Source organism: Rhinopithecus bieti, unplaced genomic scaffold, assembly GCF_001698545.2.
Source record: "Rhinopithecus bieti isolate Rb0 unplaced genomic scaffold, ASM169854v2 scaffold_25209, whole genome shotgun sequence".
NCBI classification, from domain to species: Eukaryota; Metazoa; Chordata; class Mammalia; order Primates; family Cercopithecidae; genus Rhinopithecus; species Rhinopithecus bieti.
The window spans coordinates 890,566-900,969 of NW_016811970.1; the positions used below are offsets into that span (position 1 = coordinate 890,566).

The 10,404-nt window shown below is 36.9% G+C and overlaps 1 pseudogene; it reads right to left on the reverse strand.

The window, feature by feature from the left end:
• Positions 1-8,709: 8,709 nt before the first annotated feature.
• LOC108544366 (cyclic AMP-dependent transcription factor ATF-1-like) lies at positions 8,710-9,717 on the reverse strand (annotated as a pseudogene).
• Between the last annotated feature and the right edge of the window lie 687 nt (positions 9,718-10,404).

The window sequence follows — 10,404 nt, forward strand, 5'->3', positions numbered from 1 at the left end:
GTGCCTGTATGCTTACAGCGCAGTATTGGGGTGGGAGTTACCCGATTTTCCAGGTGTTGTGTGTCTCAGTTCCCCTGGCTAGGAAAACGGATCCCCTTCCCCCTTGCGCTTCCAGGTGAGGCGATGCCTCGCCCTGCTTCAGCTCTCGCTGGTCAGGCTGCAGCAGCTGACCAGCACCGATTGTCCGGCACTCCCTAGTGAGATGACCCCAGTACCTCAGTTGAAAATGCAGAAATCACCGGTCTTCTGTGTCGCTCGCGCTGGGAGTTGGAGACTGGAGCTGTTCCTATTCGGCCATCTTGCTCCGCCCCTATGTGATGGATTTTTGCATTGATGTTTATCAGGGATATTGGCCTGAAATCTTTTTTTGTGTGTGTGTGTCACTGCCAGATTTTGGTATCAGGATGATGTTGGCCTCATAAAATGAGTTAGGGAGGAGTCCCTCTTTTCTATTATTTGGAATAGTTTCAGAAGGAATGGTACCAGTGCCTCTTTGTACCACTGGTAGAAATCGGCTGTGAATCAGTCTGGTCCTGGTGTTTTTGGTTGGTAGGCTATTAATTGCTGCCTCAATTTCAGAACTTGTTATTGGTCTATTGAGGGATTCAACTTCTTTCTGGTTTAGCTTTGAGAGGGTGTATGTGTCCAGGAATTTATCCATTTCTTCCATATTTTCTAGTTTATTTGTGTTGAGGTTTATAGTATTCTCTGATGGTAGTTTGTATTTCTGTGGGATCAGTGGTGATATCCCCTTTATCATTTTTTATTGTCTCTACTTGATTCTTCTCTCTTTCTTCTTTATTAGTCTTGCTAGCCGAATATCAATTTTGTTGATCTTTTCAAAAAAACTAGCTCCTGTATTCATTGATTTTTTGATTTTTTGTGTGTGTCTTTATCTCTTTCAGTTCTGCTCTGATCTTAGTTATTTCTTATCTTGGTCTCAAGACATGTCCCCCACAGCCCAACACACCGTCTGTGGCAGACTGTGACCAGGGTGCCTCTTCAGGCCTGACCTTAACTCATCCTTCCTCACTGGGTGGGGCTTCTCTGCAGGAACTTCAACAACTCCAGCCAGAGGCACAGAGATGAAACCCTGATCTCCCTGGTCCTGAGCCCTAGGGGGACAGATGGCAAAAGTCTCCCTTTCCTCCTCTTGGTTCTGAACAATCTGGGTAGCCCAGATCAGTGAGTTTCCCCCAGTGAGGCACACTCCTTGCACCAAGGGGCAAAGTGCTTTGTTAAACGAGACCTGTTCCCCAAGCCACCCAACTGTGTGAGACCTTCTAACAAGTGTTGTCAGATATCCTATACAGGAGTGATTCTACTTGCAACAGGTTAGGCCCCATCAAGGTCAGATATCCCGGAAGAAGGAGCAGCCACCCATCTTTGCTGTTCTTCAGCTTCTTTGAGTGACATCTCCAGGTGTGGGAGTGAACCAGATAAATAGGACCTGAAGTGAACCCCTAGCAAACCGCAGCAGTCTGACAGAAGAGGGACCTGACCATTTAAAGAAAATCAAACAAATAGAAAGCAACAACAGCATCAACAACAAAAAAGCCCACACAAAAACTCTATTCAAGTTTCAGCAGCCTCAAAGATCAAAATTAGACAAACTCATGAAAATGAGAAAGAATTAATGAAAAAATGCTGACACCCAAAAGGCATGAGTACCTCTTCTCCTCCGAATGATCACAATGTCTCTCTAGCAAGGGTGCAGAACTGGATGGAGGATGAGATGGACGAATTGACAGAGTAGGCTTCAGAAGATGGGTAATAAAAAACTACAATGATCTAAAGGAGCATGTTCTAACCCAATGCAAGGAAGCTAAGAACCTTGATAAAAGGCTAGAGGAGCTGCTAACTAGAATAACTAGTTTAGAGAGAAACATAAATGACCTGATGGAGCTGAAAAAACACAGCACAGGAACTTTGTGAAGCATTCCCAAGTATCAATACCTGAATCAACCAAGCAGAAAAAAGAATATGAGAGTTTGAAGACTACCTTGCTGAAATAAGGAATGCAGACAAGACTAGAGAAAAAATAATAAAGAGGAATGAACAAAGCCTCCAAGAAATATGTGGCCTATTAAAAAGACCAAACCTACGATTGACTGGGGTACCTGAAGGAGACATGGAGAATGGAAACAAGCTGGAAAACACACTTCAGGATATTATCCAGGAGAACTTTCCCAACTTAACAAGAAAGGCCAATATGCAAATTCAGGAAATACAGAGACCACTAAGATACTCCACAAGAAGATCAGCCCCAAGACACATAATCATCAGATCCTCTAAGATTGAAATGAAGGAAAAATGTTAACGGCAGACAGACACAAAGGTCAGGCCACCTTCAAAGGGAAGCCCATCAGACTAACAGCAGACTCCCAGTAGAAACTCTACAAGCTAGGAGATATTAGGGGCCAATATTTAACATTCTTAAAGAAAATAATTTTCAACCCAGAATTTCATATCCAGCCAAACTAACCTTCATATGAATACAACACTAAATATGTAAAGGAAAAACTGGTACCAGCTACTACAAAAACACACCAAAATATAAACATCAATGACACTATGAAGAAACTGCATGAACTAGTATACAAAATCACCAGATATCATCATGATAACAGGACCAAATTCACACATAACAATACTAACCTTAAATGTAAATGGACTAAATGCTTCAATTAAAAGACACAGACTGGCAAATTGGATTAAGAGTCAAGACCCATTGGTATGTTGTATTCAAAAGTCCCATCTCATGTGCAAAGACACACATGGCTTAAACTGAAGGGATGGAGGAAATTTTACAAGAAAATGGAAAGTAAAATCCTAGTTGCAATCCTAGTATCTGACAAAACACACCTTAACAACAAACACCTTGACACCTTAACAACACCAAACACATCTTAACAACAAAGATCAAAAAAGACAAAGAAGAGCATTACATAATGATAAAGGGAACAATTCAACAAGAAGAGCTAACTATTCTAAATATATATGCATCCAATACAGGACCTACAATAGACTCCCACACAATAATATTGGGACTTTAACAACCCACTGTCAATATTAGACAGATCAATAAGACAGAAAATTAACAAGGATATTCAGCCCTTGAACTCAGCTCTGAATCAAGTGGACCTAATAGACATCTACAGAACTCTTCACCCCAAATCAATAGAATATATATTTTTCTCAGTGCCACATGACACTTACTCTAAAATTGACCACATAATTGGAAATAAAACACTTTCCAGCAAATGCAAAAGAACCAAAATAATAAAAACAGTCTCAGACCACAGTGCAATTAAGTTAGAATTCAAGATTAAGAAACTCACTCAAAACCACATAATCACATGGAAATGGACCAATGTGCTCCTGAATGACTCCTGGGTAAATAATGGAATTAAGGCAAAAATCAAGAAGTTCTTTGAAACCAATGTGAACAAAGAAACAATGTACCAGAATCTCTGGGACACAGCTAAAGCAGTGTTAAGAGAGAAATTTATGACACTAAATGCCCACATCAGAAAGCTATAAAGACCTCAAATCGACACCCTAATATCACAATTAAAAGAGCTAAGAGAAGCAAGAGCAAACTAATTCAAAAGCTAGCAGAAAACAAGAAATAACTAAGTTAGAGCAGAATTGAAGGAGATAGAGACAGAGAAAAGCCCTCCAAAAAGTCAATGAATCCAGGAGCTATTTTTTTTGTTGTTGTTTGGAAAATTTAACAAAATAGACTGCTAGTTAGTCTAACAAAGAAGAGAGAAGAATCAAATAGACACAATAAAAAAAATGATGAAGAGGATATCACCACTGACCTCACAGAAATACAAAATACCATCAGAGAATACTATAAATACCTCCAGGCAAATAAGCTAGAAAATTTAGAAGAAACGGATAAATTCCTGGACACATACACCCTCTCGAGACTAAACCAGGAAGAATTTGAATCCATGAATAGACCTATAAAAAGTTCTGAAATTGAGGCAGTAATTAATCGCTTACCAACCAAAAAAAGCAGAGGACCAGACAGATTGACAGTCGAATTCTACCGGAGGTACAAAGGCGGAGCTGGCACCATTCTGAATTATTCCAAAAAATTGAAAAGGAGGGACTCCTCCTCCCTAACATTTTATGAAGGCAGCATTATCCTGATACCAAAACCTGGCAGAGACACAACAAAGAAAAGAAAACTTCAGGCCAATATTCCTCACGAACACTGATGCAAAAATCCTCAATAAAATATTGGCAAAACCAAATCCAGCAGCACATCAGAAAACTTATCCATCACAATCAAGTCAGCTTCATCCCTGGGATTGCAAGACTGATTCAACATGTGCCAATCAATAAACATAATCCATCACATAAACAGAACTAAAGACAAAAACCACATGATTATGTCAATAGATGCAGAAAAGGCCTTTGATAAAATTCAACATCTCTTCATGTTAAAAACTCTCAATAAACTAGGTACTGATCAAACATGTTTCAAAATAATAAGAGCTACTTATGACAAACCCACAGCCAATATCATATTGAATGGGCAAAAGCTGGAAGCATTCTCAATGAAAACTGGTACAAGACAAGGATGCCCTCTCTCACCACTGGTATTCAACATAGCATTAGAAGTTCTGGCAAGGGCACCCAGGCAAGAGAAAGATATAAAGATATTCAAATAGGAAGAGAGGAAGTCAAATTGTCTTTGTTTGCAGATGACATGATTTTATATTTAGAAAACCCCATCATCTCAGTCCAAAAACTGCTTAAACTGATAAACAACTTCAGCAAAGCCTCAGAATACAAAATCAATCTGCAAAAATGACAAGCATTCCTTTACACCAACAATAAACAAGCAGGGAACCAAATCATGAATGAACCCACATTCAGAATCGCTACAAAAAGAATAAATACCTAGGAATGCAGCTAACAAGGGATGTGAAGGACTTCTTCAACAACTACACACCACTACTCAAAGAAATAAGACAGGACAAAGCATGCCATCCTCATGGATAGGAAGAATCAATATCCTAAAAATGGCCATACTGCCCAAAGTAATTTATAGATGCAATGCTACTCTCATTAAACTACCATTGACATTCTTCACAGAATTAGAACAAACCACATTAAATTTTATATGGATTCAAAGAAGACCCCATATAGCTAAAATACTCCTAAGCAAAAAGAACAAAGCTGGAGGCATCATGGTACCTGACTTCAAACTACCCTCCAAGGCTACAGTAACCAAAACAGCATGGTAGTGGTACGAAAACAGACATATAGACCAATGGAACAGAACAGAGACCTCGGAAACAACATCACACATCTACAACCATCTGATCTTAGACAAACCTGACAAAAGCAAGCAATAGGGAAAGGATTCCCTATTCAATAAATGGTGCTGAGAAAACTGGCTAGCCATATGCAGAAAACTGAAACTGGACTCTTTCCTACACTTTGTAAAAAATTAATGCAAGATGAATTAAAGACTGAAATGTAAAACCCCAAATTCTAAAATCCTAAGAGAAAATCTAGGCAATATCATTTAGGACACAGGCATGGGCAAAGACTTCATGATGAAAACACCAAAAGCAAATGCAACATAAGTCAAAATTGACAAATTGATCTAATTAAACTAAAGAGCTTCTGCTCAGCAGAAGAAACTATCATCTGAGTGAACAGGCAACCTAAAATGGGAGAAAATTTTGTAATCTACCCACCTGACAAACGTCTGTTATCCAGAACTTACAAGAAATTTAATTTACAAGAATAAAACGAAAAAAAACCCTATCAAAAAATGGGCCAAAATATGAACAGACACTTCTCAAAAGAAGACATTTATGTGGCAAAAAAAAAAACATATTTAAAAAAGCTCAACATCACTGATCATTAGCAAATCAAAACCACAATGAAATACCATGTCATGCCAATCAGAATGTCAGTTATTAAAAGCCAAGAAACAATATATGATGGCGAGGCTGTGGAGAAATAAGAAAGTTTTACACTGCTGATGGGAATGTAAATTAGTTCAACCATTGTGGAAGACATTATGGCCATTCCTCAAAGACCTAAAACCAGAAATACCATTTGACCCAGGAATCCTATTACTGGGTGTATAACCAAAGGAATATAAACCATTCTATTATAAAGATACGTGCACACGTATGTTTATTGCAGCACTATTTACAATAGGAAAGTCATGAAACCAACCCAAATGCCCATCAATGATAGACTGGATAAAGAAAATGTGGTATATATGCACCATGGAATAATATGCAGTTGTAAAAAGGAATGAGATTATGGCCTTTGNGCAAAAAGAACAAAGCTGGAGGCATCATGGTACCTGACTTCAAACTACCCTCCAAGGCTACAGTAACCAAAACAGCATGGTAGTGGTACGAAAACAGACATATAGACCAATGGAACAGAACAGAGACCTCGGAAACAACATCACACATCTACAACCATCTGATCTTAGACAAACCTGACAAAAGCAAGCAATAGGGAAAGGATTCCCTATTCAATAAATGGTGCTGAGAAAACTGGCTAGCCATATGCAGAAAACTGAAACTGGACTCTTTCCTACACTTTGTAAAAAATTAATGCAAGATGAATTAAAGACTGAAATGTAAAACCCCAAATTCTAAAAATCCTAAGAGAAAATCTAGGCAATATCATTTAGGACACAGGCATGGGCAAAGACTTCATGATGAAAACACCAAAAGCAAATGCAACATAAGTCAAAATTGACAAATTGATCTAATTAAACTAAAGAGCTTCTGCTCAGCAGAAGAAACTATCATCTGAGTGAACAGGCAACCTAAAAATGGGAGAAAATTTTTGTAATCTACCCACCTGACAAACGTCTGTTATCCAGAACTTACAAGAAATTTAATTTACAAGAATAAAACGAAAAAAAACCCTATCAAAAAATGGGCCAAAAATATGAACAGACACTTCTCAAAAGAAGACATTTATGTGGCAAAAAAAAAAACATATTTAAAAAAGCTCAACATCACTGATCATTAGCAAATCAAAACCACAATGAAATACCATGTCATGCCAATCAGAATGTCAGTTATTAAAAAGCCAAGAAACAATATATGATGGCGAGGCTGTGGAGAAATAAGAAAGTTTTTACACTGCTGATGGGAATGTAAATTAGTTCAACCATTGTGGAAGACATTATGGCCATTCCTCAAAGACCTAAAACCAGAAATACCATTTGACCCAGGAATCCTATTACTGGGTGTATAACCAAAGGAATATAAACCATTCTATTATAAAGATACGTGCACACGTATGTTTATTGCAGCACTATTTACAATAGGAAAGTCATGAAACCAACCCAAATGCCCATCAATGATAGACTGGATAAAGAAAATGTGGTATATATGCACCATGGAATAATATGCAGTTGTAAAAAGGAATGAGATTATGGCCTTTGCAGGGACATGGATGAAGCTGGACACCATCATCCTCAGCAAACTAACACAGGAACAGAAAACCAAACACCACATGTTCTCACTCATAAGTGGGAGTTGAACAATGAGAACACATGGGCACAGGGAGGGGAACATCACATACCAGGGCCTGTTGGGGAGTGGTGGTCTAGGGGAGGGAACTTAGGATGGATCAATAGGAGCAGCAAACCACTATGGCACATGTATACCTATATAACAAACCTGTAAATTCTGCACATGTATCTTTGAACTTAAATACAAGCAAACAAACAAGCAAAAAAAAAAACTTCTTGAAAAAACTTTGGTATGAATCTTCAGAAAGTTTTTTTAAATGACATTTTAAGAGCCTGTGAACATTCCATTCTATTAAAGCACAACAGAGTACATAATGAATATTTAATGGCATACAAAGAATAGAATTAAAACAAACAATTTTCTTAAACAGTTATCTTTGACTACTTATCAAGGTAGTATACTTGATAGTAGTAAACTACTTATCAAGATAGTATACAATCAAGACTACTTACTGAGATAGTATTGAGTTTTTCCTGAATATTGCCTGGAGTTAGGTTGGTAGGTAGTCAAAGAGAACTGTTTAAAAATGTTACAAAATCACCATACTTCATTCATGTACCTTATATGCCTTTTAGAACAAGACCTCAAAAATAATTAACCCAGTCTTGAAAATCTTCTCAAGTCCAACAAACAAACTTTTAAAACCCCATTTTAAAGACTTGACAATAGAACAAGTATACATAATGAAAACACATAATTTGTATGTTTACTAATTTAATGGGTTTTCATTTATATTTGTAATTGAGAATTTATTGGCAGGAATAAAATACACACACACATAACTGAAAAAGGTAAATTTCAGGACCTAGAAATGCAGTCCTATGTGATAAATTAATTTGCTTTTAAAAATATAATTTACCAAACTTTATCTTCTCTGCCATTTTGGATTGACAGCTATTGTTATTTAGAAAATTCATATTGCTGCGAGTTTATTTCTTGCTCCTTGAGTATGTTTAATTTGTACAAAGCTTTCATTCATGCTAGTAGCTGCCTTGGGGTCATTTTCTACTTAATCTTCTGTCACCAGATAAATTGGACAAGATTCTTATCCTTGAGTTGCAAAAGCCTAAATAAAAGTTTCACTTTTAACCCTTTAATTTATAAAATTCCACTAAAATTTTATTTAATTTTATGAAGGTCCACAAAATATCTTCTTTCTTAAGAATCAAACACTTTTATTCAAATAATTATTCTTCAAAGTTTTAACTCTTCTATTAGAGTTTTATTTTCATTTTTCATAATGATAATTCGATTTTCTAGGCTTTTCACATATTCTTCCTTCTGTAATAGTCTCAAGCGGCTTTTCTTGTCTGAAATATTTTAGCTGTTTTTGGTTGTTTACTCTTCTATACATTTTAGAATCAACTTGTCAAGTTCATCAAGCAATCTATTTTTCATTAACCTTATTTCTCCTTTCAATTGGGGGTCTTCTGTATTATTTGTTTGACATGTAAGAGTCATAGAAGATGTCATCATCATAGTTTGTGGCAGAGAAGTAGCTGAAGGTAGTTTGGATCTGATATGTCTGCATATCTCCTGTTACAGTCTGTACAACCAACTGATTGCTGGACACAAGTATTTGCTGTCCATCAGAGACCTACATATACTAGAGAATAGTTGTGCCTTGCTGAGTATTGCCTGAATTTGTCATGGTAAATTATGTCTGAAGTCTCTGGACTCTAGCTGTGCCTGGACTGGCCAATGGTGAGTCTCTACTGGGGACAAAGGCAATGTACTATTTGCTGCCCTTCTGAGAGATAGGAGTGGAACAGACAGAAGTGACAGCAAAAACTCCAGGGTTTTCTTCATCTCCTTTTCTGTCCCATATATCTTCAGAAGATAGGTCTTTAAAAATTTTTCTGTAAGATGGATGCTGTGCTAGGATCCTGTAGGCTTTCCATAACGAGCCTAAGCTGTCAGATGGGTCCTGAGACTCCTCACCTTCTGATAAAGATCATACTATTGGCACATGTGGTGGGTGAATTACAGAAGACTGAGCTGTCTGGATGACATCCTGAACCTGTACTTGCTCTCCAAGAAGAGGTACCGTTGTCATTAGTACAGATCATCTTAATGCCATCTGTTTAGTAATATGAGAAATATGAGCTCCCTGAACTGCTGAACCAGATTGAGAAGCTGTCTCTGATGTGTTACACTTGCAAGAATCTTCCATAATCGACTCTTGGGGGTGAAGAGAATTAGTGTCACTTACAAGTCAACTGTCCTAGACTACCTTTTCCTTACCAATTAGGACCACCCCTGGCTTCTCCCAACTGCATTTTATATTTTTGATGTCACAATTTACATTTTTTGTATTGTGCATTTTTTTAAAACTTATTACAGCTATTATTATTTTTAATCATTTTATATTTTAACCTTCATACTAAATATATGAAAGATTTATACACCATCATTAGAGTATTAGAGTATGTTGTATTTGACTGTGTATTTACTCTTAACAGTGAGATTTATATGTTCATATTTTCCTGCTACTAGTTAGCATCCTTTACTTTCAGCTTAAAGTGCTTCCTTTAGCATTTTTTGTGAGACAGTTCTGGTGGTAATAAACTCCCTCAGCTTTTATTTATCTGAAAAAGTCTTTATCTGTCCTCTATTTCTAAAGGACAGCTTTGCTATTTAAAGTATTCTTGAATGGCAGTTATTATTATTATTATTATTATTCAGCACTTTGAATATATAATCTCAGTCTCTCCTGGCTTATTAGGTTTATACTGAGAAGTGTGCTCTTGGCGTTATTGGGGCTCCTTTATCTGTAATATGATTATTTTTTCTTGATGCTTTTAGGATTCTCTCTTTGTTCTTTATTTTATTTTATTTTATTTTATTTTATTTTATTTTA